General features: G+C 38.0%; 1 pseudogene; it reads right to left on the bottom strand.

Annotated features, from left to right (window-relative positions):
• Window positions 1-762: 762 nt before the first annotated feature.
• Window positions 763-3188, bottom strand: LOC786110 (small ribosomal subunit protein eS1-like; annotated as a pseudogene).
• Between the last annotated feature and the right edge of the window lie 1296 nt (window positions 3189-4484).

Below are 4484 nucleotides of genomic sequence, written 5' to 3'. Positions count from 1 at the left end.
GGGTTGCATTTTCTTTGTAAGCACACACTGTTCATCTATATTAGACATGAGTATCCTGTAATCACTGCAGCCATCCCGCCAGAATATCTATTAGAGACCTTCTGGGCAAGGTGATCTCCTAAGGGACCTAAGCAGCCCTTCTGATACCAGATTATCAAGCGAGATGTGGTGTGTCAGATGTCAGGGTGGCCCTGACAGGGTATTTCCCATGCCTCCCATAGGAGGTGGTGCTTTACACTCCCATGAGGGATCATCATGATACTGCCCATAATAGAGCTGGGAAGAATGCCCATTTGCTGCACCAGCCTAGTGTGGTTACTAAACACCACCAACAAGGGCCCAGGTATGTATTTCTCTTCTCCATCTTCTGATTTCTTGATGCTTTTGGTATCTGCTGGATTTGTGGATTTCCAGACTGCTTACTGATTGATGGATTTTCCTAGACTTCATAGATTATTTGTGATCCCAGGGCCAACTTTTCCAACTGTCCTCCAGACTTTTAACCTCCTTTGACAGAATGGCTGTGAGCACCAATTGGAAAACAACAATGAAATGAATTTCTTATAGCTCGGCATGGCTCAGCAGTAGAAAGATATTTTGTTTGTATGTTTTTAGCTTCTATCATTCTCTTTCTTTTTATGATGGTTAACTCTAAGCCTTATCACTAGTAAATAAAACCATGATGTTGGTAGTCAGTGACCTTACAATAATTTTTTATGTAAACATCCTAAGACTTATCCCTTTGTTTTTTTTTTGGTTTCCTTTTGAGTTGTAAAAAAGTTCCCCAATTAATCAGATCTAAGCTCTCTTGCTTCCATTATTAAGCAAAGTCTGTCACTTGAAGCTTTCTAGAACTGCATATCTATTGCCCCTCCATAGATGACCACCAACATCCTTGGATCTGTTTCCCTCTTCTCTTGAGATCCAGATGTCAGGCACTCATTTAACATCAGTCTGTTCAAACCAGATCCTCCTGGAGTCCCCACACCTGTGAAGAGTATCCCAGTGGTCCAATAAAGGTCATTTAGGCTCCTCCCACTATCCCTTTCCCCATGTACGGTAAATGATCAGTCCACTTTGTCTATTTATTTATTTTTTGGCCCTGCTGAGCATCTTGTGGGATCTTAGTTTCCCAGGGATTTAACCTTGGACCTGGGCAATAAAACCATGGAGTCTTAACCACTGGACTGCCAGAGAATTCCCCTACATTATTTTCTCACACCCTCTTTTCCATTCCCATCCCTGTTCCTTTAACCCAGTATTTTTACTTTACATTTAGATAATTGAAATAGCCAAATAGAGAATCTTGATTTCTACAAGCTCACCTGTAGTTTGCTGCTTTGCAATCGGTCTTTCCCAACCATCCCACAAATGCTTTGAGGATTATTTGCAAAATTCATTATTTTTTTTTCAACAAATAAGATCTTTTATTTGTCACCATGAAAAGTCTGCATTTTAAACAGATTCTTGGACTGGTGGCTTGTATCCATCCTCCCGTTCAACTTTCGCACCTGTCTCACCCACAGCAGCTTTTCCAGAACTACTACCTTTAATATGTCACTCCATGAGTTTTGCCAATTCCAACTTGGGCTTCTTCAGCACTTTTTCTTTTCTGATGAAGACATCATAGAGCGGATAAATAGATTGGCAAGCTTTTTCTATGTCTTTCCTAATGCTATATGGAATCAATTTATTGACCAACTCTTTCAAGTCATTTGTCTGCACCTTTCAGGTCATGATTTCCATCATCTTCTTGCAAATCTGGTGCACCTGCTGGTGCTGGGCATATGAAGTCATCTGAATCTGATTGCTGCACTTTTTTTTTTTTTTTATTAGAACCCACACAAAACAGATGAAGCAAGTAACCATTGGTAGTCTTGACATCAACATGAGCTTTAATCATGGTCTGCCATTTTTTGATCCATGCCATGGAAAGATCCATGCGATGGAAATTAATTAAGCATTTTTTGCCCTGAACATCCTCAGTAATTAGTTTGAGTTTTCTAAATGCAACGTCCTCATTGTGCAGATCAGCAAGACTCACTTCAAAAACATGCCCCAATAAATGCTGGAGAGGGTGTGGAGAAAAGGGAACCCTCTTACACTGTTGGTGGGAATGCAAACTAGTACAGCCACTATGGAGAACAGTGTGGAGATTCCTTAAAAATCTGGAAATAGAACTGCCTTATGATCCAGCAATCCCACTGCTGGGCATACACACTGAGGAAACCAGAAGGGAAAGAGACACGTGTACCCCAATGTTCATCGCAGCACTGTTTATAATAGCCAGGACACGGAAGCAACCTAGATGTCCATCAGCAGATGAATGGATAAGAAAGCAGTGGTACATATACACAATGGAGTATTACTTAGCCATTAAAAAGATTACATTTGAATCAGTTCTAATGAGGTGGATTAAACTGGAGCCTATTATACAGAGTGAAGTAAGCCAGAAAGAAAAACAGCAATACAGTATACTAACACATATATATGGAATTTAGAAAGATGGTAACAATAACCCTGTGTACAAGACAGCAAAAGAGACACTGATATATAGAACAGTCTTATGGACTCTGTGGGAGAGGGAGAGGGTGGGAAGATTTGGGAGAATGGCATTGAAACATGTATAATATCATGTATGAAATGAGTTGCCAGTCCAGGTTCGATGCACGATACTGGATGCTTGGGGCTGGTGCACTGGGACGACCCAGAGGGATGGTATGGGGAGGGAGGAGGGAGGAGGGTTCAGGATGGGGAACACATGTATACCTGTGGCGGATTCATTTCAATATTTGTCAAAACTAATACAATATTGTAAAGTTTAAAAATAAAATAAAATTAAAAAAACAAAAACAAAAACATAAACAAAAACATGCCCCTTGAGGTCATCAGATGCAATTTTGATTCCTTGAGATCTTGTGACCAATGTTTTACCAATATTCCTTATATTGAACATAGCTGGTGCTTTCACATCACACTAATCTTTTTTTAGAAAATGGGTCAGCCACTTTCTTCTTGGCTCCCCTTTTGCCTCCTTTCATAAGGTGCTTGTTCTTGCCAACCACCATGGTGCTGCTCAGAGAGCCAAAAAGGGCAAAATTCTTTTTCTTCTCATATTATTCCCTTGCCAAATTATTTTGTGGTTCTCATTGGTTTATTGGTTTAAATCCTAAGCCCTTACTGTGATATTTAAGACTGTCCACAGCCCTCTCCAAACCTGTCTCACAATGTTTTTCAAGGACTTCATCTCCTCCAAAAAATATTTCCATTCTACGTTTTCCTAACAGGTCCACAATTTTTCATCTTTGTAGCTTTCATTTACTCATCAAGTAATTAGTGGATCAATACTCAATGACAAGGCCTGGGATAGGTCTTGCTGATGATACAGCCTCTTTTCCCTAAAAAACACACCTACTCCCTCATGCTCTTTCTGTGATGGGAATGGCCTCCCTCTTTCTTGTGACACCCTTCTCTTGAAATCCTGCAGTGAGATGGGATATGCCTGACTTTATGAAAAACATTTTCCAAAATATATCAAGAAATTCAAAGACATTCTTGCCCTTTGAACTAGTGATCTCCACTTGTTTGGAATCTAAGGGTATAATCCAAACTGCAAAAAAATAGTTTGTGTAAAAAGATCCACTTTGCTACCTTATTCATCAGCTTTATTGATAGTATTGAAAATGGAGATAACATATATAATACAGGATGACATAAACAAAAATAATTTGATTATAAGAATAATAGAAGACTTTTAAACTCTACTTGATAAACTTTGAGGAATATATTACATTTCCTCAATTTCCAAGTACAGAAGCTTCTCATAATATGAGAAAATGCCCATGATGAATTATTTGAAAAAAATCATACTGAAAGAATGCATATGTATTTATGCATGTGTGTATGTATTTAATCTTTATAACTGTTTAACAAATTATTTTAAAATTATATATAGTAAAAAAGGACAATGAGTAAACAAATTACAATATTACCAGTGATTATCTCCAGAAATAGATTGTAGATAATTTCTTTTTAATTTCTTTTTTATGTCTTCCAAATTTTCAATGTAACAAGCATGTATTATTTTCACATGATTTATTTTTAACTGCACTTGTGACTTAGCCAATTCTGTGTGGGTGTTTTAGTGCCCAGATGTACTCCAACTTGGCCGCAGATCATTTTCAGGTCACCAAAATGCACATCCCTTTCTATGAACTCAAGTAACACTCATCACCTTTGTCATTAGTCAGGCATATCATATAACACAATATACTTTAATTGTTCGAGTAAGAACTTTTCTCCTCAATTAAATTGTGAGCAAACAGGAAGCATGGCTTAGGCATTGCTGTTCCCTCAACATTGAGCCAGTTGACTTGTGGAAAAAAAAATTCTGGGGGAATAATCTGTGTTAATAAGTATTAAGGCATTTTAGTATTAAAGGACCATATAAGTAGCAAGTTACTCTTTGATTTGAAAGAAGTAAG

Source organism: Bos taurus, chromosome 2, assembly GCF_002263795.3.
Source record: "Bos taurus isolate L1 Dominette 01449 registration number 42190680 breed Hereford chromosome 2, ARS-UCD2.0, whole genome shotgun sequence".
In the NCBI taxonomy this organism is placed as follows: Eukaryota; Metazoa; Chordata; class Mammalia; order Artiodactyla; family Bovidae; genus Bos; species Bos taurus.
The sequence above is the reverse complement of the archived record's forward strand: the minus strand, read 5'-3'. Positions and strand labels throughout refer to the sequence as shown.